This window comes from Meleagris gallopavo, chromosome 2, assembly GCF_000146605.3.
Source record: "Meleagris gallopavo isolate NT-WF06-2002-E0010 breed Aviagen turkey brand Nicholas breeding stock chromosome 2, Turkey_5.1, whole genome shotgun sequence".
Taxonomy (NCBI): Eukaryota; Metazoa; Chordata; class Aves; order Galliformes; family Phasianidae; genus Meleagris; species Meleagris gallopavo.
In genome coordinates, this window is record NC_015012.2 from 19,122,775 (window position 1) to 19,148,344 (window position 25,570).

General features: G+C 39.0%; 1 protein-coding gene across 3 annotated transcripts in view; it reads left to right on the top strand.

Moving 5' to 3' along the window:
• ESRRG (estrogen related receptor gamma) overlaps window positions 1-25,570 on the top strand; it is a 372,309-nt gene that overhangs the window by 143,822 nt on the left and 202,917 nt on the right. The window contains exon 1 of one of the 3 annotated variants that reach the window (XM_010706700.3): window positions 1,033-1,092. The exons of 1 other annotated variant lie outside the window; for it this stretch is intronic. The gene's annotated coding sequence lies outside the window, so the exon portion shown is untranslated. Of the gene's footprint in view, window positions 1-1,032; window positions 1,093-1,166; window positions 1,188-25,570 lie in introns of those variants that run through there. One more of the 3 variants, XM_010706704.3, reaches the window with a different exon arrangement.

Sequence of the window (25,570 nt, forward strand, 5' to 3'; positions counted from 1 at the left end):
TTCTTAAAGCACAGAAGCTGCATCCCAATATAGATCACAGTGGAAAATGACTCAAAATTACATGACGGCTTCTCCCTTGTTTTGCCTCCTCTTCCTCTTCTCAGCCTACTTCCCAGATGGGCTGTGGTAAGAGATGTGTGGTATATGGCAGTACTTTGGTTCACTATTGCTAATAATCCCTCTGCGTGTTTCATTAGTGCCTTATTTCTAGGATTGCAAGAGGGCACTTGTGGTGCAGCCTCTGTTCTGGGGACTGACATGATTTTTGGTCCTGGAGTTCCATTCCCAGCTTAGTGATGCTTTGAGCTCAGGCCCTGCGTTTTAGAGCCTATGGAGCTTGGGGAGAGCACGAACTGGGATGCTGGCATGGACAAGGCTGGCTACAAGTCCTTCTCTTGTAACATCCCATGAGGCTGCACTTGGTGGGCTGTGCTTTCCCTAATAAATTCGTTTTTGAAGCCACTTGTTAGTCAGGCGCTGTGCTCTCTAACTACAACAAGGGCCCTGTGTCTTGGGCATAAATTACTCTTGTGTGCCACTGTCTCTGAGCAGCCCCCCAGTTATGGATTACTTTGTTCTCGACTTGACAGGAACATAATTAGAGCTGTTGATGAAATCTACCAAATTGTTCCTCCGTGGCCTCAATGGTCAGGAAATTTGGCTGAGTCGTATTTGTCACCGACGTAAAGGCTCTAAACACTTCATATTAACTATGTTATTAATGTGCCCTCTAATCTGTCTGCGAATTGGTAACGCTTGGAGTGAGCTTGTGCTCTAATAGCACCTGGATACATTGGAATACATTGGAATGCTGCTAAAAAGTTTCTGGAGGGTAAAAAAAGGAAATGTTAATAAAAACATTTTTTTATTAACAAAAATAATTTTTATTAACAAAAAAGGTGACTATTTCTAGACTGCTTCTTTTTATGTGTGTATATCTTTGTTATGCATTTTTTTTTGTTTGTTTGTTTGCTTACATTTAATGGAGATTCATTTAAACTCTACATTGACGGACCCTTTTTTGTTCTATAGGATTTGTCTGACATTTTGGCTGTTTCATTGCCAGAGGAGGCTTTGTGTGTCCCAAAGGAAGTGAGTGATCTGGCCATAACAAATCCTGCCAAAATATTTTAACACCGTTACGATTTTCTAGTGCAATGCGTAGTGAATGTGACTAGAAAAGGATGGTGAGTGATGAAGGGGATCTGCGCCCTCTCCTGTGCACTGCTCTGGCAGAATGCACAGGCAGGAGCTGGGGTGGTGGGAGACCATAGCCAGCAGCATGCTGCTCACCTCTCTGGTGTTTGGCTTTGGAGAGAAAGAGTATGAATTGCTGTTATATGCCAGCTTGTCCAATCTGGGTCCTGTTTCTGAACTTTTCTAGAGCCCAGGGTGGTTGGATGGAGGGGTTTAGAAGTTTGTGCTAAATAATTGTGTTTGGGCAGCTGTGATTGAGCAGTACATTTAAAACAAGAAAATGTGCTGCACGCTTGCAGATCATAGAATGGCTTTATGTTGGGAAGGACCTTAAAGCCTACCCAATTCCACCCCCCAGCTCAGGCTGCCCAGGGCCCCATCCAACCTGGCCTTGAGCCAGGGATGGGGTACCACAGCTTCTCTGGGCAGATGTGCCACTGCCTCACTACCCTTTGAGTAAAGAAAGGTGAGAAAGATCATGGTGGCTGCCTCTCCTAGAGGGTGACAAACCACTATCCGGTACAACAAAAACTGTCTCCTGCAGAGCAGTGGTCAATGCATGAGTTGTAAGAACTTTGCGGTGGTTCTTAACAGTGTGAAAAACTGTGTTTGGATAAAGTGCTAACGTACAAAAATGCTGAATTGGGAATTTTCCCCTGTAGCATGCAGGGGATGTCAATTCTGACAACAAAATTTTTGGAGTTGGCAATGTGGGAAAACACTGTTAGATCCTCGATATATTGTCTGAACAAGCAAATTATCTTGTATATTAGTTCAGTCATTTACTTATATCAAATTTAGTACACTCCAGCAAAAAAAGATTAAAAAAAACAACCAACAAAAAAACCCACCGTGCTGTCAGACTAACATAGGTATCTTTCAGTCTCTTACTGTTGATGATTTCTCCCATCCCGATGTTTCTCTGCTTGTCTTTGAATGCTGAGTAGAGCTACATGTTATAGAATTGCAGAGTTGTTTGAGTTGGAAGGGACTCTTAAATATTGTCTAGTCCAACTCCTTGTAGGTGTCCTCAATGAACAGGAACACCTACATCAGATCAGGTTGCTCAGAGCCCCATTCAGCCTGAGCTTGAACATCTCCAGGGATGGGGTATCTGCCACCACTCTAGTCAACCTGTGCCAGTGCCTCACCACTCTGATTGCAAAAACTTCTTTCTTCTATCTAATCTAAATCTTCCTTCCTTTAGTTTGAAACCATTTCCCCTTGTCCTATCAAAACAGACTCTGCTAAAAATTCTGTCCCCCCCTTTTTTTTTATAGCCCCTTTTTAGATATTGCAAGGTTCTCATGCTCATCTCCAAAGCCCATGTCCATTTTTTGCTGGGCTTGCTCCAATGCCACTCCCACACAGTACCATTCCCAGGGGCAGTGATGCTGCTACCAACATAAGGAAAACATTAACCTGGGAGTTAGGGCTCACTTTGAGAGCTCAGTCTATGATCTTAACATTCATTAAAAAAAAATGGGAATCTAGTTCTTAACTTTCTCATGCAAATCAATCTATTTCTAGTAATGAGCAATTTAAGTTTTTTTTTTTAATATGTAGTTGCCATCTCTGGAAATCAGGATCAGAATTCAGGATGCTCAAATTAGGTGTTAGTGCATATAGATACTCCGTTGATGACTCTATTATTAGAATGAAGTAGACCAGTACTTTCCCTGTGTCTGATTGTTTTTTTTCCACTGATTTTATCTTTGCTCTTTCAGTTCATTTTGTCTAAGTTTTTCTCCTTCAATTTCGCCCTTTAATTCATTTCTACCAAAACCTGGGGTCATAGAAGGCTTTCTAAATTATTACATCATGTTACTTACAGTGTGTTAAAAACTGAATTACACTTTCTTTTGTCGTAACCATATTTTTATCACTGTTCTAAGATGGAATTTTATTTGGGATATTTGTACCCAAAAGTATGCTGTATTGCTTTTCTGGTTGGACTTGATTGATCTTTCAAATATGCATTCACTAATAAGAATTTTTCTTTAAGTAAGTGAGCACTCTATTACTAACAGAATAAAAAAGGTACTAGTTTCTATTTATTTTCAGTTTCCTGTCAAAGCATGGTGATGTGTACTCAGTATGTCCAAATCTAGCTTGTTTCACATAGTAGACTGAAGTGTATCATGAGCAGAGCAGCCAAGAATAACCTTAATTCCAGTTTCACCTTTTGATTAAGATTTAGGGAGCAGAAATAGTTCTATAGAAACTAAAACACTTACTTGGGGGGATGAGGAGAAGATAATATCAGAACTAGGTTCTGGAATATTAATTTGATTAAAACTGTGTGTTCTTCTGCATCAACTCTGGAGAGCATGTGCTAGTAGACACCTGGGCTTAAAATCAGGATTCTTGAGAAATGATAAGAAACAGACATATTATTTCATAAACTTTGAGAAAGGTTGTTTTCTTTCCCAGACATAAATTTCTCAGCTGTTTTATTTATTAAAATCTATTTATAAAATAAAGGGTATTTCAATGAAATTTCAAAGCCGTTTCCTTCAGGAACTATATCTAGACTGGAGATTTATCACTGAGTAGTTCATATGTTCAACTGCATCTCTCCTGTGTTGTTGCTTGTTTTTTTTTTCTAGTAAAATAGATTTTGAGGGGTCTTTGTTACCAGTCTGGCCAGTGCAAATCTTTTAGTAGGCTATGCCTCCAAATTCACTTAATGTGCATACACTCATGCAGGTGGGTGCACAAGGAAACACCTTCCAGACACACACTCCTGCACTGTACAGACATGTGCAGTAAGTTGAGTGCAAAACAAATTCAAAAAGAAATAAGAAGTGAAATGTACTGCAGGATTTTAGCCCGCTGCTGGATGGAAGGGCTTGCTTTAAGTGCAGCCTCCGTGGTTCTCAGTGCAAACTTAGGGCTTGGGATGACCTGGTGTATACTGATGGTTTTATCCTTCTGAAAATTGCCACTGACCTGTCCTCAAAACACATAAATCCTTACTGAGTGCAGCTGCTCAGGTACAGCAAACCGGATTTGGCAGAGTCCAGCTATGAAGCTGTGTGGTACTTGACCTACATGAAGTCATAATGTTTCAAAGAAAAAAAATACTGTTTAAACCAACAGAATACTAATTATGACCATTTCTTTGGATGCTGGTTTCTCAGCGGAAACGTATATGGACATCAGATCATCTTTTGGCTAAGGAATGAGCACTCTAATTGTATATAATGCAGTAGCTAAGAAGTGTTTCACAAGCGTGAAGACCAAAAAGATTGACCTCAAACTGACTCTACCACGTGGCTGTTTACCAGAGGAATGCTTTTGCTTATTGAGAGTAGCAAGCTATTCCCACAGCATTATTCACCTCTTGAGAGTTATTCAGAGAGCGCTTGGTAGATGTGTTCCATCATTGATGCTTTGGTGCCTGTTGGTAGCAAGGTGCTGAAAAGGAAGTTCTTTAAGATGGAGAAATCATACTTTACAGAGCAAATGAGAGAGAGAATAATGTTCTGGTTTCAGCTTCAGAAACAGCTTTCTGAAGACTACTGTGGGCCCAGGGTGCTCATCTAGGAAAAGTTGAAGCAAAAAGAAATGAAAAGGGAGTGCACAGTTGCTTACCCCTCTCACTGTGTGGGAGCTTGAAGTAGAGCTGAGGCTGAGATAAGAGTCTCCTGTTTCTGCTCATGAAGAGACTATGAATTCAAGTTTGCAAAGATATTAAGATTTACTAAGTAAAGTCATACTTGTCAATAGCTCCTCTTGCTAGATATTTAAAGTTCAAGTGCTTGTTTGCTTTGGTTAAGTGCTCTGAAGTACTTTAAAGCATTGGCCCATTTATATAAACAAATAGAGAAACTCACTGATAGTCTTCTCAGAGTGTGTTACCCAATATTTGGTTATACTTCCTTGGGTCTGGAAAAGGATTATACTAGCAACTTCTGATATGTGTGAGTCTTTGTTAATGAAGTATGATATTAGATCACTTGAACAGTCATTGTCTGTGTTGTACACAACCGTGAAGAAATAAAGGGAGTTAGTAGCTCAGAAAGAGATTTATAGGGAGATTTATCCTGAACTTAAGTATGACATAAAGAGAAGAAAAAGCTGGAAGCCTCATTTTCTTTTTAAGTATTTGCAATAGAGAACTAACGCTATACCTTTGTAATTTTTGTCCTTCTGGTCTGCTGCCCTAATTAAATAATCTCTTCTGGTGCAGAGTGTTGTGCAGCTAAACTCAGACTCCCAAACCATAGGAAAATCCTGGTCACATATGCATGGACATTCACAAAAAGAAGGGAAGTAGCAATATTAAAAAAGGGAGTTTGAAGGTGTTTACATGCCTCCTACATTGTTCCCTGCTAGAGCTGTAGCGCTTCCCAGGTAGCTGCACTCGTGGTGGCAGCTGTTCCACGGTGACAGTGCTCTTATGTAGGAATTGTGGCCTTGTGATACATCTGTGGCGCTGGAAGCCTTAGAACATATGTGCCCAACCTGCTAGCTTTGTTTTGTTGTGCTTTACTTTTATGTTTTAATAAAAACCAGACCATTTTTTTTTGTTACTTTTATATGTAACTTCTTCAGCCTAAGACAATTCCTCTTCACTCGTCGCCCAGTCAAGCCAAAAGGCCAACACCTTTGATACGTAGAGAAATGAGTACACCTTATACAGGTTCAACTGTATAAAAATAAGCATTGTTTGGAAGAATCACTGGACAGAAGTTATCCAGTAAAGCCAAGGCAGTTTAGTTCCAGAAGCAAAGGTAAAGTGAATGCTGGCAGCATATATTCTCCAAAAGTACATCATAAAGTCAGTGTGGAGATGCAGCTAGGTGCTGACTTCAGACTAGAATAGCATCCTTTTTTTAAGAAAAATAATACTTTGTCCTAATAATTTTGACCTGTATGTTTTCTATGTTCCTCATGCATTGCCTGTGAGATTCAGCAGGTGCTACAAGCAAGTGGATTTAGAGCTGTTGCTAATTTAAGCTGCACTTAATAAAACACAAGTTTGAGGTATCTTACAAATCAGTGAATGTGGCATAGTTTGAAGATTGCTTTTGTCAAGTTTGATTAGCTCAAAGAGAAACCTTTTCTAAATATTGGTTGTGAGATTAATCAGGCAATGTAAGACCTTGAATTATTCCTCATCACAGGAAAACACAGTAATGTATTATCTTGTCTGATGACAGGAAAAAATGTAACTTTTCAGGATTTAAAATTTATGCTTTGAAGATTGGAGCAAAGTGATAAAACTTTTTTTTTTTTAGCAACTGAGTTGTTATTTTCCCTATTACACTTCACTTTCCTTGTGGTGTATTCCCATATTACAAGCTGATAGTACCAACATCATTACAATGAAGGATGTTCTCATTATTGACTCCATTCTCAGTTAATTATAAGTTTGTCGTGTTTTAATGAGTAGGATTAAACTTTCATATTCCAAATATATGTCTCATGTTGCTTGCTTAGAAGCTTTCTAAAGGAGGTGGTTGAGACATTTATCTGAATAGCATGAACAAGGAGTAGTTTCTTTCCTCACGCTAAAAAGTGGTTACAGTTTTTACAGATGTGTGCAGAAGAAGCTTAGTAGCTCTGTTTTGGAACAAACTTCTGAAATTCGGGCAAAAGCATTCTTGTTCTTTTCTAGTTTTCGTCACAGGCAAAAGCTTCCTGCATTAAAATAAAGAATCATTTGGACTAGTGTTATGTCCTGTTAATATATGATAGCAGAAGGAAGAATAGCCACATGTATTTTAAGCATACTGTAATTTTCAGAGGTTGCACTTTATTCCTCTTTCATACAACTCTACCTCCTTCTACAGCCTTATTTAAAGAAAATAAGTGGTATTTTGCATCCTTATTTAATTGCTTCTCTTTTAAATGTGGTAAGTCTGCAGCAAAGCCACAAACCATCATAGTTTTCAGATTCAGATTTTGTTCAGTGCAACTCTGCAGAGAATTTATCAGTCTTTCTCTCCAAAATTCATTGCATTAACAGGCCCTGATTTTTTTTATCATATTTTCTGATGCTTGTTCATTTTCTGTTTCCTCTCACAACTCCTTGCTCATGAGTACACATAAAATCCTTTCTCGGAAAGGATTCTGCTTTTGTTTCTGTGTCTGTAAAATACCTAAGCAGGGTGGGTGTGTTTTAGTCTTGGTGTTGTTGGAGTGCTCCTGCTGAGCTCAGTATGGCTGTTAGGTTGTTGTCTTTTTTTTCCCCCCCCAAATCTGCCAGTAATAGGTGCATATTGCTTACAGATATGTAGTAATAAGCACATACCCTTGTAAGTAGATGTTTCTCATAATACAGACAAATCCTGGTTTTGTGGCTGCATAAATCACAGCAGGCTCTTACCAAAGAGAGCATATTCCTTACAAAAAATAGAAGCCTTCATTAAATATGTTTTATATTGCTTGTTTAATGGATATGAAATTAAAACAACAACCTTGCCATTTGAATAGCAAGAATGTCAGCTAATACCACATGAGCATGATTTGAAGGGGATTGAATTAGCTTCCCCCTTGCCAGGCCCTGACCTGAAGTCCTGGGCAGTAGCTGACATCTAAGGCCAGATGCAGCCCTTCTTGATCCCAAGCTTTGTACATCACTTTGGCAAGGCATGAATTTCTTCATATTGCTGTGTGTGGCTCAGTTGTGGCTTTTGCACCACTTGAAAGTAATTCAGTAGGCTCCTGCATGGCAATGGGAGCTTTATCCTCCACCCTCCCCCACTGTCGTCCATCCTCACGCATATTTCCTACGTGTATCACTATTATCATCAGCATCTGTCTTTTAACTGATGATTTATTCGTCTCCCTTTGTACAATACTAGATCTAAAATTACCTCTGTCTAGAGATAAATGCATGATCTCAAAGATTTAATACTGGTTTCAAAATTTTATTACCAATAACTAAATATGAAATTGCTCTAAATTAACTAGTAATTATTTAGAATGAAGAAAGAAAGAGTTAAAAAAAATTAAATTAAATCTCTTTCCCAGTCAAACTAGACCTCCTCCTTCCAACAGTGCTGTTGCAGAGGGTTTCAATGGTATGAATAAATGTATTTCTTTTAACACTTTTGTTTAAAATGCTATTGTTTCATCTGAGGTGTGAGGAAATGTGCTAACCTTGTCAATGTGGGTGCAGTAGAGCAGAAATGATAACTGTATATACTTTTTTTTTTTAAACAAAAATACAGTGTATGTATGTGCGCGTGTGTGTGAGAGAAAGAGAGAGACAACTTATTTAAATCCTGAATACAGTCAGACCTCATATGCATTGTTAAAAAAAAAAAAGCCCTAAAGAATTGCATATGGATTAGGGGGATGAATATTCTATTATTTCAGTCTGTTCTGCTGATCTTCTTATTGTGACTTTGCGCTTCAGAAATCTGCCAGGAATTTGGCTTTGCTGTACTAGGCAGTAATTTTAAATGTGTATCAAGCACTTGATAGTGTATGATTTGCGTGCTGTTGCATTCCCATTCCCTAAATTTTCCACCAATTTATTACTTTTTTCATACTGTTTTAATATTTCAGGATGATGAATATATACAGCATCATTAAAGGTAAATAAAAAATGCATGAAATTAAAAAATGGAATATTAGATGTTTCTTTGCTGTAATCCCTAGGTCCAATAGGAATGAAATGTCTCTGTTCTGTCAAGTAATCCCTAAACATGATTAGGGACCTTGTAGTTTCCACATAGCCCACATAATATTTGTATCGTATAAGCCTATTTATGTAAGGTTTGAGTAAAAATTGTTATTAGAAGACCTATAAACCTATTTTACAATTCAAAAAGATATTCTTGCTTCTTAATCTCTCTACTTTTATTATTTTGCTGGAGTTGATGGCAATACGTCCTTAATTCATTTTTCAGTATTCTGTTACATCTTTTGGATACTTATGTCGTGCATTAATGATTCCAATGTAATGTATTTTAAGGCAGAGAACTGAGTTCAATAGTTCATCTACTTGCGTTGCTTCTCCTGCAATCTGAGTTGGAGGCGACATGCACTTCAGTTAAGGTCCTTCCTTTGACATCCAGGACTAACCTGAACTGGAGATCAGGAGGTGTAGGGGGTGTTCTTCTAATTTTGGGGAAGAGAGGTGGAAAGAACAAGAGAGGGGGATAATTTTTTCTTTAATTCATGTTATATCAGTGATGTTGGATGCTTCTGGCAGCAACTCAGGATGTTTTGGAAGTTAGCTTCTGATTTGACTGCTCAGTAGGAGAGCTATAGGATGAGAAGGGTACAGAGAAGGAAAACATGGGAAAAGTTTTGAGTGACAAAGAGAGAGAGACTGTGGGTGTCGATGCTATTCTGGTGACTGCTGATGCTGGAGATGTCACAGTCCAGGACCTCCTGTTGCTCTGTGGCTTCATCCTGAGCAGGAGGCTGCTGTGGGCCCACCTCATAAGCTGCTGGGGCTGAGCTCATCTGTTAGGGGTGCTCCAGCTTCACATTAATACAAGAAGGAGCAATAATGACTTGAATAAAAACAGTAACTTCTGTGGTTTGAGCAGACCTTTGCGAAAGAAATATTTTCAAATGATATCAGGGGTCAACTGTGGTAATCTGATGTTTCCCATAAGGATATCTGAGACTATATAAACCTTGGGATACCTGCTCAAATACCCCCGTGGAAATACATCTGTATTTCTCTGACATTGCAGTGAAATGTTACTCCTATTTCATTTTTAGCAGTTAGAGTGGCATTTTAGCAATAGCTCTATTCTTGTATTTATGAACTGAGAGAAGCAAAACTGCTCACTGCTGAGCCCAGGGATCCTCTTCCAGGAAAACTGAGATCAATAACTGTTATCAAGCCTACATTTATAGGGAGTGTTAAATGACCACAAAGTCCTGATGTTCATCAATTAATATGGTGTGCTTATTACTGTGCTGTGCCCCCCTCCTCCTCAGCTCAACCTGCTGTAGTCAGAACTTTTGATCTTTGCTATCATTTTAAGCAGTCACTTTCAGTTATCAGCATTTCCTTATAACTGGAGGTCCTGTATTGGTGCCAGTAAGTGAAAGGCAGGTGACGCTTTTCCTCGCCAGCCTGCTCCTTCCTGCTGCCAATGGAAGGTAGGAATGCCATGCTGAAGCTCAAGGCTCATTTTGAGTTCAAAAACAGGGAACTGCAAGCATTTTACTATTCAGCAACAAGGCACATTGCAGTCAAAAAGTTGCAAAGCCTTGAAAGTGAAAATAAAAGCCTTATGCACAGGCTCATTTTCAGACACCTTTATTGCCTCAGTGTAAGTGGAAAAGAGGGATTTGGTAAAGAGAGAGCTTAATTTAACAAAATAATATTATGCTTTCAATTCCTAAAATGAATGAATTATTTGGATACTTAACAGTGTAATGTCTTTGAATAATGCTGGTACTTAAGATAGAAAAAATGATATTGCGAATGTGCTGTGTTTGCCTCATGATGTTTTACCAATTTTGCATTTATGGGAAGCAATATCATTGTTGCGAAGTTTCCAAATTGCTTTTCGCAGAAATCTGCAGAAATTAAATCTCTTCCTTGTTATGAAAATGCAGCGATGTTTTGAGACACTGGCACATCAGTACAAATCTGATGAGAAGATGAGCCCGGTTCTGCTTGCAGTCATTGTGTATCCCCTATTAAAAGCTGCACAACGTTCTGTTAGGTTTAGGTTGCCATACAACAAAGTAAATCAGCGTATGTTTAAGTGCAGCGTGTGAACAGCAGCACAGAAGTCTCCCAGGACCTCTTGTGCTTCAAGTTAAGCCCACGCCTGACTGCTTCCGTAGAGAAGAATTTAGCCCACAAAGTGGAGTAGTGTGTGATGCAGGAGTAACAGCAAATTATGTAAATGGTGAGTCTGCAGAGAGAACATCACAGATCAATTTCAGGCTCAAAGAAAATAACTTGAATACAAATTTGTGTGGGCCACGTGAAGATTTCAGACTGTGGTGTTACCGTGTGGTGCTAGTCGGATCTGGTCACCAGTGGAGATCTTCAGCAGAAGTCTGCTGGCCTTAGGCTTCTTTCTTTTCAGAACAGCTTTAGGAAAGGCCCCACGTGTTGTCTGAAAGATAGGAGATGTGGGAGTGCAGGGACAAAACCATTCATGTTCACAAAAGCGACTGAGCCCATACTGGGAGGGGGCTGGGTTTTCATGTCAGGTCTTCTACATCTGGATTTAAAACTGGATTTAAACTACATAAAAGTGCTGTCTGGAATGCATTTAAAGTCAGTGACGGAATTAAGCCAACTTATTTTTTACAAATGTGAATGGTTCTAATGGAAGATCAAATTTTAAGAGCCAGGACCTGATTTATCTTCATCAGATATTTAATGGGATGCTTAATCTGATTGCTTCTTCAAAAATCTTCTCACAGTAGTCAAGCTATTGCCTGAATGTCTGGATAATCAAGGTCTCTGTGTGCGTTTACACCTTGATTTACACGCGCAAATAACCAGAAGTTAGTGGTGCCAGTTGACTGCAATGGACAGTTTTAAGCTCAAAATGGTGACTGCAGAACTGTGGGGCTTTCCAGCATTATTTTGGTGATTTTGAAATGAGTATACACACTCATACAAGTCTACACAGAGGAAGGCTTCTGAACTCAAGTTGCAGAAGGTTTTTCATTGTAAAAGCTATAAAACATCTCTTTTCAGGAAAGTTGAATGTTTTAATCAAGAGATTCAGGCTCTTTGCATTAAAACCAGTACGTTAGCCTACCTCTGTATAGCCTAGAGGCCCCACTAGGTGGGTTTATATTTCCATACAAAAAGAAACAAAAAGGAAAAATGTGTAAATGAAAGGACAAGAGCAGTTATTGTAGGAAATACAAGGCAGTCTATACTTTGTTCTTTGTCAGGATTGAACACATTTTGAATATAAGGACAACAGTTACTGTTGTCACCCCTTTTACTATCAGCCACATTGTAATGTATACGAAGGATATAGGAATATTGAACATAGGTGCTTGAAAATGTTCGTTCTTTCTCGTTATTTTTACTGCAGTAATTCTACTGTAATGAATTATCAATTGCATTAAGTCTTTTTATTTCCTATGGCATGGTTATAACAACTAAAATTAAGGGAGTTATGCTCACAGTCCCTCACACCACTCATTCTGCTATGGGCAAACTTTTGCTGTTTTCTCATGTAACCTTTACAAGGCAAACGATAAACATTATTTCTGTTTTAATGACTCCCAAATAATGTCATATTTAAATGAAATGCATTTTGCCTCAGCAGGGTTCTTTGAATTTATGAGTATTTTTGTCCCATATCCTACAATAATGTGACAAATATTATTTGCATTTTCACTGTTTTCTTGAATACTTTTAAACACCCATTTTTAGGAGACTTCAGATTGCTTTTGAACATATTTGAATGCGTTTTTAGCTATCACCAAGCTTAAAATAGGAACCCTTTTTTCAGCTTATCTTTATTAAACACCTGTAAAAATCAGTACTATTTCTTTTTTCTTATAAAGCTTTCTTCCTTTAACAAATGCCAGAAATGCTGCACAGTTTCTTTTTAGTACAGACTTCTTTTCTTAGAGGTAATGGCCAGTAAATGGTCTGGTAATGTCTGTATCATACACTCACTGTCATAAATGGAAACATGAAATCATAATGTAATGCATTCATTCTTTACCTATAATCAATTAATATTTTCCAACTTTTGAGGCGTATGGCCCTGACAGAAATTTTAGAAATGACTGATTTTGTATGAATGATTATGCTTGCAATAAGCTTGTAATCTAAGGAGTAAATAGCTGGGTCTGACAGTGACTGATTCTTGTCACATTTTCACTTTGCACATTTTAAAACTGCAGTTGTTGGTGGTTTTTTGTTTTGTTTTGTTTTTTTAAATTTGAATACTGACTTTTAGAATATATATATTTTTATCATTCAGTGCTTTCATAACCTAAAATTGGACTAGTAGCTTAATCTTGTTCTTCTTGCATACAACTGTCCCAGTCATTTCACCGAGTGCTTCAAGTTGGCTGGGTTAAACTGTTTTCTTTTGATTTTTATTTGTTGATATTATTTTTTAAGAATGACAATTGCCAGATCACTTTAAGGCAATGTTTCTTGGCTTAAATATTAAAAATCATTCAAGGCAGTTCTCTGAATAATCATATGGAGTTGTCTGTACCATCAAGGGAGGTCAGTGGGAAGATTTCTTATAGCTGTTATGCTGCAAAAATAAGATCAGTGCATATTTTTGTCACTCAACCTATTTAAATGAGGAAGAAATAAAAACAGGCACGTATCTGGTACAGATTTTTTGCGAGTAAACCCAACTCATTTAAAGTAACACTGCAGACTGTGTTTTCCATTATACCTCTGTGCTAGGAGCAAGCTGATATTAGGGGCTCCAGGATGGAGTAATGAGGAAAGATAGGAGCAGAATTAGGGAAGGTGACAAATACATAAATAAGGAAATGTTGGCCTTTGCTCTGGTGTTGGGGTTTATTTTCAAAGGACGCAGTGGGTTGCATGTGAAAGGAGAGGCCGTCTGGTGTAATGGAAGAGCAGGGAGGCCTGCGGTGCACGGCTGCTGCTGCTGGAGCCTCTCCGATAAGATTGTGCGAGGTGCCAGTATCAGCACACAGCCTTGTAGTGTGTCACAGTGTTTTCACGTGAACTGAGCTGAACTGTCTCCTCACACTCCCTCCTGCTCTTCCTCTCATTCCTGTTCCCCGCGCTCATTGCATTGAAGTCAAGGGACGGAAAAAAGATTTGAGGGTTGCCCAATTTGTTCTGACATAAAGAGATGTTTAGCTCTGTGAAAGGTGGTGGAGGCAGAATGCCTGACTGACATCTCAACAGGCTGTCTGCTGGGATTGCTTACTTCATGTCCCTTCATATTCCTGCTGTGTCCTGTGTGAGTGCTTGCGTCTAATCTTCACAGCAAGAGTTCCATGAGTCCCCTGGGCTTTGGTGCTCAACACCTTGTTAGATGGAGCATGCAGTGCCACAGCTTTGCTATTGTGCTTGCTTCTGTTCTAGTGTTTTGGGGTCCTTTACATGCCAGATATTTTTTTTTCTCAAGAGAGTTGCTAATATAATAGCATACATTTCTTAATTTCCTCATTTCTTAATTTCCTTGGTCTTACCCTAACAAGAGAAGGTTTGGGGTGTATCAGATAAAAACGCAAGGAGGGAAAGAAAATAAAACACTCCCGTAAACCAAAGCTGTAAGCAGCATTCTGTGCTTTTGTTTTTAAATGAAGATACATTGACCTGCTTTCGTTGGTTTAGAAAACAGATGAGAGAAAATACCCACTGAACCAGCAACACAGGGTGTAACACTTTGATAATAAAGGTAAGACGGCATCTGATCACGAATGCTGCACTTTGTGCCAGGGGCTGCAAGGAAGCTTAGTTGTTTGGGGCTTGTTTGCTTTTATGATGCTGCACACGTTGTGATGCATTCTGGCATGCCACATTCTGTTACATCACATCAGGTTAGCTACGATGCCGAATAGCACCAAGAACACGAATTAATGAGAGCTAATGCTCACCTCGTGTTGTTGGAGCATTAGCAGGTGCCTTGTTCACTACAGCTGCTCTCTGCATTCAGTCCTTCTAAAGTAAATCTGATACTGGAGATATATGTATTAATTTCACAGATAGAAATGTTATTTTTCATTAGCCTTCTCAAAGTACGTTAATTAACAGATGTGGTTTAATCCTTGTTAAGCCACTGAAAACAACCCAGGTTCTGTGCTCACGGTCTTCCTCTGCTCCTTTTTAAAGGCATATTTTTCCTGCTGGTGGCAATTGTTGGTGACAAATGACAGCATTGCACTGTACTCTCTGCTTCCTGTAGAGCTGGGGTTTCACAGCTGCTATTCCAAAAGCAAGCTGCACATATCCTGCAACATATGGCTGCATGTGAATGGTTGTTACTGTTCAAGTTTCGCATCAGTTTCAAGTTTTGAATAAAGATCTCTTAATAAACCTCTTCTCCTGAGGTAATCAGCATCGCCATCAGGGAGATTTCGGAAGAAAAATTATATTCTCAAGCATTTTTTTTCAAAATTGGTGATTTAAAGCTCCACCCCAAGTGCAAGGATGTCTATGGTGACACTGAGCAGCTGTATAGCAGAAGTGAGACCACCATCAACAAGCATCTCCCTGTTATTTGAAATATGAGGTTGTGGCAAAGCAGTGAGTGAGGGGATCTGCTTGGTTGAATTCTCTCACTTTTCTTCACTTCTGTAGCACAGAAGGGCTAAATTCTCATTGTTCTGTTAGTGGCTGTTGCAGTTGCAAGATGCTGCTGGGGGGCCCAGCTTGGTCAAAAGACCAAATTCCAGGTTCCAGAGTAGAGCTATTCAGGGAATTTTTGCCACAGCTATGGGCCCTTTCCTACCAGAAAGTATTAAAAAGTGGCTCAGTAAGTCTCAGTCATTCAAGAAAAGACTCTTCTGTACATTGGGTTCAGATCTCTTATTATCTGGCATGACTAATAACTGGGCTCATGTGGCAGCAAGTATAATTGATGACTGGATCATATTTATGTAAGAGCTGTTGTCGTGCTTCATTCCCATTTCAATGTGTCTGTCTTTATTTTGCCTGCATGTTGGAGTCAGTGTAAGCAATTGTTAGCATCCCTTAAAAGAAAAAAAAGAAAAAAAAAAGGAACTTGCAGCATCTGATGTTTTCACTCAGGGAACCCTATGGCAGCGCACCAGCCTGCATAGCCTAATTCTGGTAGTGATCTGAGGAGTGTATCTGTGCACTGTGCAGATGGCTCTTCCATCTCAACATCTCATAAAGGGACATTCAGAAAAGAGAGTGCTGAGGCCATAGTGCCAGCTGTGCCCACCTCAGTTTTTCAGGTGCCCCCTACTTCTACAGGTATTTTGCTGAACAGATGCATGTTGGCAAGCTCTGGGCTGTTAGCCAGCTCTTTGTGGTATGGCTCTGGCTGAGTTGTGTGGGTGATCCAAGAGGTGCTCGTGGCCAAGTCACATGTAGTATTATGCACATTTAGTGATTTACTGGGTTAAATACCTAGCAAAAACTATTTGCTCACCAGTAAATAGGTAGCAGAGTGCGTTAAATGGAAAGAGGTGTACACAAGCGTGTGTTTATGTGTCTGTTTGTCCAAGTCTCTCTTCCTATTTGTTTTTGTGTGTGCACAAGATATTCTATAACACTTCAGCTACATGAAGAACTTTTTTTTTTAAATAAAGATGCATCTGCACATATGTAATGGTACAAGCCTACAAGCCCGTAGTGTTAGCTCACGTTGGTAGTCTCCAAACAGCTGCTTACAGAAGTTACCATTAATTAACAGAAATGGTATGATTTTTAAAATTGACTTAAAATACAGTAAATGAACTCATTAAATCAATTTAAAGAATTGACTTAAAATACAGTAAGTGACTTGTTAGTTTAAGCTTTAGAAAGACACCCAATAAAAAGAGGGGGAAGAGGGAGGAAGGAAAGAAAGAGAAACTGAGAGCTGTATCTTAACTTATTTTTGATAAGTTAAAAATGAACTAAGCACAAAAAGTGGAAGCAAGGACATCTCTCTGAATATTACCAAACATCCAGATAGTGAAAACACCAACATAAAGCACGTGACTGAGTGTCACTGAAGTGTTTCTACGATATTTATATCACTGAGTTTCACAACAAGGCTTTAGCTGAGACATGCTTAGTAGCAAACCAAGAAACTATTAATTTACTAAAATTGAGTAACTGTTCTATATGTCCCTAGGTTTGTTGAGCATAATATGTATATGTTAAAGAGTTTTCCATCGTATTTAAAAAATGACATTTCAAAGAGTGTAATAGTGTAATGAAATGTAAACTGAAAATAGGAATGAGTTAATTAGACTAATGATCCCTTGACTCCTTTATTAGCCAGCTCTTTAGAAATTGGGATTAGTTTTGTTTTCTCTGCTGAATAAAGACAGGAAGGATGATGTTGATTCTAGTAAATGACAGCACCAGAAGAAATGAGTGTTTTCCTGTTCGTTATAGGTTTCATCATTTAAGATAAAATTTAGCCTTCCTACATGCATACTTAATTTTATTACAACTTGAATTCAGCTCAGATGGGAAGAGAGAAAGCAGGATGATAGTTTAAGAACACCTACTGGTTTCATAGTAGTGATGACTTTAAAAATGATCTGCTTTATGTTGTTTTGGGGCTTGAAACTTTAATGTTCTTAGCGTGGGGTAGACTGTGTTTGAATTTAAACGAAGCCCTCAGAAAAAACAAGCTTGACAAGTTTTTGATCTAGGTTTTGAACACTTAATTTGTTCTCTCTATAGGAAAGTGATTTACGCATTTCTCTTGCTTTTAAAGGCCATCAAGAAGCGTGAGAATTATCTCTATAGTGGTTCAAACCAAGCATGCACAGAGAAACAAAATTGTTTTTACGACAAATAGGAGGATTTGTAAGTCAGCAGCTGTTAGTGAAACAGCATCATTAAAACTTCCTGCAATTCCAGACCTCGCTCTCGGGAGTCGCTCAGGCCAAGCAAAACCTTAGCTAAAGTGCGGAATTATAGGCAGGAAAAGGAAAAACAGAATTTAAATTGGTGGGAATTAGTGCCGATTCACCAGGCTGATTCCTGCCCTCTGTACTCCTCACGTACATGTTCTGCAGGGTTGGGATGAGTAGAACAGGAGCTGCTGACAGCCAGATTTTAAGATCAGTTTCTTTCAGGTAGGTCTTCATCTTGTAAAGTAATGAATTCCTCACGTTCCTCTGAAGCCTATAGGCATAGAGGGTGCCCAGTGCCATGCAGGATCAGCTCTTTAACAAATGCCCAAGGAATACAAGATTTATCATGCAAATGAGGTGACGGAGAGGAGCTGGCAGCAGCTGAGTTATGAAGCTTTTTACTTATAAGCAGGACTCATTTACTATCCCACACGTGCTCGTTAAGCATTCTTTAGAGCACCGCACTGAAGCAGAAGAAGGAACATCGCTAGTATGTAGTTCTGCCTTGGGTTTTGGAGAGCATAGCTTGGGGTTGGCAAGACAGGACTCAGCTATCTTAAGTCCTGTCCTAGGCAAAGAGGCCTGGCATGAACCAAGGGCCAGCAGTTGGGTTGTGGATGCTATATGCTGCCTCTTTGGTGTAGATTAACTTGATGCTCAATTTTCTGCGGTCCCGGTAGGTTGTGCAGTCACACACGGAAGCACTGAATGTTACTGGTAGCCCAATGCTGTGCCTGAAATGCTGTACCTGACCTTGCAGCTCAGTATTAATTCGGAGTGGAAGAATTAAAATTTTCCATTCTTTTGCATTGTCATGCCTCACATTGATAAGCGCAAAGAAATGTAAATAAAAAAGACCTATTTCACAACCCTAGCTACAACCTTTTTGTTTTATGACAAAAGACAGTTAATTAGCATACTAGCAGTAAGCAGCCTTCTCAAACTCGTGCTAATTATGTATTCTGTTGACCGTGACTCCAGTCATAAGGTAATTGGCTTGCAGCAACATGACATTTCAAATCATCTCTTGAAATTACATCAAAAAGCCAGCCTGTTTTGTTTTGATAGGGGAACAATCAATTTGATAAGTGGTAACACAGCTCATTGTTTCACATTAATTAGACTAATTGCAGCATGTTAGCCTCTGAAATAGACAGAACTTGGAGAAGACAAAGGCTGTGGCCTTTAGCATGCAGTGCATGTGATGGTTCCACTTGCTTGCACATACTGTAGGCAGAAAACAGAGTTGTTAGGATTCAGCCTTGCGGGAAGCTGGGTGTTAACAGAGGTTTGATGTGTAGTGCTTAATCCACTGGCTTTCAGTTGTAAGAACCAGATTCAAAGAATCCTTGGGAGAAGAAGGGGAGAAAAAGTTATTCTGATATTAATTGTACCAAAGTTTTTGTTGATCTCGGGCTTTGTCTCCTGCAAGAAGCACAGAGCTGGCAGCAGGATCTCTCCGGCATCTGTAGGGTGTAAAGCCTTTCAGTGAGAAGAACTCACTGCCACCTCTGTTTTTCATGTTCATTTCTACTCATGTTCATTTCTTAGTATACCTTTGTTGGACTATTTTGCTTTTATCACAGTGTCATGGGCTGGGTGATGCTGGCAGTAACTCTGAGTCCATGTGATTTAACCCCTGCTCATACAGTGACACCCAGAGCAGAGCGCCCTGTGCTGTACTCAAATATTCCCTTAGCAATAATGAAAAAAAAACATAAAAAAAACCTCAGAGGGTGGATTACTGAAGGCAGATAGTAGAGATACATAACCCACCCACATGTTTCTAATTTAGAGTATTGCTGCCCGCTACTGAGATTACCAGTAGTACTTAGCTCTGTGATGATTTTTATGATCAAGCTATGTCATCTGTAGATTGACATGACCAAGTGGATTTCACTTGTGACCTAATTGAAATGTAAACCGAAGTTTTAAGAGACGAAAAGTTTAAGGGGTTATCTCAGTCCATGAGTTAGGCTAGTTCTGTTGTTCACAGCTTAGTGTACAGTGTTTCTGGCATGCCGATCAGGCCACTGAATTTGTAAAAGGTGTGCTCTTTGACTTATACCTTGCTAATATGTTTAATAAATGGAGTCATAGTTGGCAGCTTCTCTAGGACAGAAAGAAATGGCATCAGACACTACATTCCAGCATTGTCAGAGTGGCATGAAGTCTTTTGCATGAGGCCAAGCCTGGCTCCTCTTCATACAGCTTTCTAGTCCACCTGTGTTTAAGCTGAAAAGAGTGTTTCAGATCTTCTAATTACCTCAACTCACCAAAAATTTTCTCCAGTTGAGAGGAGGAAAAAAAGAGAGAGAGAGATATTGTGCTGGGAGGGGAGTTGATACTCATGGAATTTCTTACACAAAAGCTGTAATTCTTGGTTTGCTCTCTATGGAAAATGATGTATTTCAAGTGAGCATCAGAGATATAGATATCCGTATATTTGTACAGCTCAGTGGCAGCTGGTCACAGAATTCACTTACCCATTTTTTTTTCCATTACCCTCCTTGATCACTGGCTGGTTAGACAGAAAAGCTTTTAAAGCATAGATTTTTAGTTAAACTTGCCTGTAGTCTGTTTGAAGAAGTATAATTTTATTTAAATCAAAGAATTTATTCTCATAGCTTAATACCATCATTGCTAGTTGAAGCTGTATTTTTACTGGTTTTGCTTATGCTTTATGCTGGCCTCTTAGCAAATGGTCATAAACTCTCTTTTAAATCCAGCTACCAGTGACTTCATACCTCTGATTTATTTCTATCATTTACTGGCAAGAATGTATTTTTAAAAATGTATTCTAAGCAATTCATTCCTCTCCACCTCCTGTCTTCTGTGCCTTGTTTCTTTTTTCTCTTCCTTCAAAGTTTCAATTGTCTTTCATTGAGCTTAACATCATGCTGGCATTAGAGATGTAACTCCTGTGTCCTTGCGCTATAAAGCCCTAGGCTTGTTCATGAGGTAGATTAGAAAGAAGTAGGAAGCTGAAGCCTCCCAGCACACAGTTTCAGCACTGGCTCCTGTGTTGTGGCACTGCTGGGATGCAGCCTGCGCCCTTGCTGCCACTGCAGCATCTGGCTCCTGCTTGGGGCAGAGCAAATCTGTGCTCAGCGTCACTCACAAGAGAGCTTGGCTGCTAGCCCAGGGCTGCTAGGTTCTTCCCTGATACACCTGAATGAGATATTGATGAGATATCGCTACCTAAACACAACCGAGAAACACTAGATTAAAAAATAATAATAATTAAATTGTCATTGGGATGACAGAATAATTTTGGAAGTGTAACTTACGCTTCCTGTGCAGGACTGAAATGCTTGCTATATAGAGCCTGTGCTATCTGCTTGGTGATGGATTGTGGGTGGTCTTAAATACCTTTTTCTATTTTCTTGAAATTCATGACAAAATGGTGACTCCGAGAAACAGTGTCATGGGAAAATCATTGCCAGAACAGATTGCTATGATCTGGCAAGGTGCTGAGCTCTTCCAAAGGTGCTAAATTATTGGTTTCAACCAACATTGAGAGCCGACACTCAGTTACTTGTAGATTTGTGCTTTTAAGTTTGGTTATTATCCAGTCAAACAAAATTGATGAAGTCTTCTGAGAGGCAATGTGGAAAAGAAGCAGAGAGAAATGAAGTTGTAGAGTTTTGGGTTGCATGAAGGTCCTGCCAGTGGGAATTTTGCATGGATCAGAGAATAGCGGAAAATCAGGAGCAGAGCAAAAAGAGATAAAATAAGAATAGTTTTTAAACGAAAAATGCTGGCAGAGCTATTAATCACACACGTCTTTGAGCGCTAAGGTTTGCACAAAAGCAGCTAATAGTGGAGGAGAGGGTTATTTTGCCAATATCTCAAAATACGCTATTAAAAGCAACATATAAAATTAAAGGGAGATAATGTCTGAACAGATTAATGACATGTAATAATAATTAAAACAAACAAACAAAAATCTCTGAAGTCAAGATCCAAATGCAAAACCCAAGTACTTCCGAAAATCCAAATCTTTTTGTTGTAGCTGTTGATGGTTAAAAGGGATATCCTGTAAAATACAGTTTTGCAAGTCGTTCATTTTGGCATACAGTTGCAGCTGTGAGATTAGACACTGATCTCATTTACACTAATACAAATAAATCACAATTTCTGCTGTTTTTCTGGCTGTGTGCCGCAACTGAGACCAGAACGTAGATGATGTTATAGTCTGTGGGATTTTTTTAAAAAAGATTTCTCAGTACCTTTGAGTTGAGTTAAAATAGGAAGAGAAAAATGCATTTCTGTTGCTGTCTAAGTTGGCAAATACTTGTCCTTCCTAGACATACACATGAAATGGGCTTCATGCAGGTAGATGCCTTTTTACTGAAAATAGGAATCAAGCCTCTGAAAATATCAGACAAATACTTTGGACAGAACGATCATTATCATATTCCGTTCCAAAATTTACATTACTGTTTCTGTAGTGATGTCATTTCAATCAGTTTAGGGCAAGCTGAACACAGTTTTCAGAATTTGCAAAGGGGTCATAATCTCCTTATAGGGGATGATACATTCTCTTTAAAATCCTTTTATTGCTGTTTCTTTGACCTTCCACTCCTAATACACAATTGAACACGTTTGATGAAAGAAAACAATCCTAAATTCTGTATGGACCTGGAGTTGTGAAACAGGCAGGGTTTTCAGTGAAGCCCTCATAAGCTGTAAATCAGTGTAAAATTTAGCTCATATTGCATTCTCATTGGAAATGGGTTATATGATAATTTATGTTGAGCTGATCATAACTAAGCACCTCGTAGTAGTGTCCTTCAAAAAATTTTAATCAAGATTGTCTTTCTCTCTCCACCTCTCTTGGTGCAATTTCAAGAGGTTTATTTGCATGTCAATCTGCACGTGTTACTGAAGTTATTCCACTGAAGCAAGCACGGCATCTTGGCTGCATACGTGTTTCACAGTGGCCTCATGAAAGGTGACTCTTCGCATTTATTGCTGGCTTATGTTCCTGTCGGAGTTGGGCCTTTCATTCTTATAAACCTTGAAAACTGGAGTATTTTCAGGCACCTGTCAGATCCATTTCCCACATATTTTGGTGCTTTGTGGTAAACATGCACACACAATCTAGGGGAAGAAACTCTTGAGCCCATGAAAATCACAGAGATTGTCCAGCTTTTCCTTAAAAATCTTTGTTAAATGTGTTTCTAGGTGTGCTTGATATTTACTTTTAGATGTATGTTTTCTCTTGAGTTTTTTTCTCTGTTTATCATACAATAAACAGTGGAGGGGTTCTAGAGCCCTGTCTTAGGCAGCAAATGCCAGAGGAGTCTTCTGCAGGACAAGCTTGCCAGAAGTTCTTTAATTTGAGGGCTGCCTTATTTTATGATACTTACACAATGTCTAATACAATGGGGCTCTGCTCTGCATTGGAAACAGCGTTACTCCATAATTGACCATAATAGTTTCCCATTTAAGGATGTGTAATCATGACAACCAGGGTAAGAAGAGGTGTGCTGGGAAGGGTGGGTGTGTGACTTCTTATGCAGGCCTTTTTTTTCTGCATAATTAAAGGATTATATTATGCAGTTACACCTGGGTGGATTCTTGTTAGAACCTAGAAAGGATAAACAAGATCTAAACAGAGTGTGAATGGATATTGAAGATAAAGGTTATGAGTTAAACCCAAAGAGATTTCCGTCCAGAAACCTAGCTGAGTGTATTTTTATTTAGACTGAAAGTTTAACTTTACTTGTTGACAGCCAAGACACAAGCAGCCTTCATGCTATGGGGGAGCTTTGGAGTCGAAGGTGGAGGACTTGGGATTTGTTGAGTGGCTGAAGTGGAGGGATAGGAGAACTGCGGTACAGAAACCATACCCAGGTAACCATAGCTGCAGCAGATGAAATGAGCTAGGGGATGCTGAGGCTGCTGGTGAGGGAGGCTGAAGGTAGAGATGTTGGTTCTTTGGCAGGCAATTCATAACTTGCTTTTTATGAAAATGTCACGAAATGTGTGTTTCCCTCTAGATCCTGCTAGATCAGCAGTCACTGCTAGGCTGTATGTTTTGTAACAGTCTTATAGAAATAATGGAGATATTCCTACCAAACACTCTTTCTCTTCCTACCCTTTATGTGGCTTTTTTTCCCCTTATTTTTTTTTTTCCCTGCCAGTAAACATCAGAAGTTGAGGTCTTTCCCAATTATCTTTTCCTCCCACCAGTCATTTCTGGCTATGTTCCAAAGAAGAAGAGAAGATGACAGGTTTTCATTGGTCACTTAATTGTGTATGCCCATTGGTTTCAGTGACTTCCAAATTCATATTTCTGTGTGCTAGGGGGCTTTTGTGACAAGGTGCTAATGGGTTCCTGGCTGGGCAAGCACCTGTGTCAGAAAGTGTTTCATAGTGCTCCTTATTTATCCAGCTCTGACTGCTTCCATTAACTTGTATATACCTTTATTGCAACCCCTGTTAGTTTTTGCTGATGCATAACTCACTCGTGCAGAGGAAACTATTCCTCAAACATACAAAGGAAGCATTAATTTATCTACAGAGAGAATGTGGGGGTTTCAAATGAGAATTCCACTTCCACTTATGCCTGAGAGAAAAGATGCAGAAAAGACTGACACTGATTTGTCCAGGGATTTTCATAGAATGATCTGTAAGGTTCTGCAGAGTGGGCTTTGGATAACTAGTGGGTGTTCTGCTGCTGGAAATTTTCATTTCCTAATGTTAGCCTGCTTCACATGGTAGATAATGTACCATACATGTTTTCATAATAAAATACTGTTACTATAGCTGCTCCAGCCTTATGACTGTAGCTTTAAAAGAGAAGTGAAACACTTGAGGGTGTCAGACCATCTTCTGTGTGATGAATGAGACCTTAAGACCATTCAGGATATTTTGTCTAAATGTGGATGTTTGTCACAGCAATGAGTACCTTTGCTTCCAAAAAAGTTTGGGTTTTCTGTTCAAGTTCCTTGTATTTCCTCTTATTTATTTCTTGATCATTTGATGCATTTTGAGAGATAACACTGGTTAGTTGTTTTAAATCTATGGAATATCTTAACTTTTTCTTCCAGTCCAAACCTGAGTAAAAAAAAATTATGTGGGTTTTGTCCTTATTTATTACCAGCAAGTAAATCCTGTATATGCAGGACTGTCTAGGACAGTTACATAGCATGCTGTCCTTTGTTCTAAGGAGCACTTTCCATAACATGACTGTCATCAATGCTATTAATGGAAATTTTTTTTATACTTTAATTTGCTTCCTAGCCTGCTCTTACAACCTGGTTTGCCCTTTGCACTTCTCCAAATTTGAAGACTTGGATGGTGAACTTCTGGGTGGGAAAAAGACCAAGGTATAGTAGGCTTGGAGTTCTCTGAAAATAGAAGTGTAATAGATTTAGAAGCTTGTTTAGTTAACAGATCTTCTGAAACGGAAAACATATACGAATATCCCAAAGACCTTAACTTCCAAATCCACAGGACAAAATAGGAACAATAAAGGATCTCTTGAGACCAGTAGAGTACGTCCTGGCGCAGGTCTTTCAAATAATTTTTATTTATACAGTCATGTATGATAGAGATGGCCAAGAACAGAGAAATAGAACAGATAAGTGAGATACTTTATGATCCAAATGTCAGATGATAGGAAAGAGAGACTGTATTCAAAGTCAATTCCCTACTGGGGAACTTGCCTTCAACACGAGACTTTTTTATTTTCCCTTGCGGTTGAAAGAAAAAGGCTGTAGCGAACTACAGAAAGTGATGATGTCTAACCTATATACCTATTATTTTTATTCTTTCTTATCCAACCAGATTAGCAGAAATGAAATTATGTGTTTATCCTTTCAGTTGATAGAAATTTTTTATGCTTCTTAACTGATATGTTAAAAATATTTTTCTGAAAGAAAAATGACTCAATACCTTA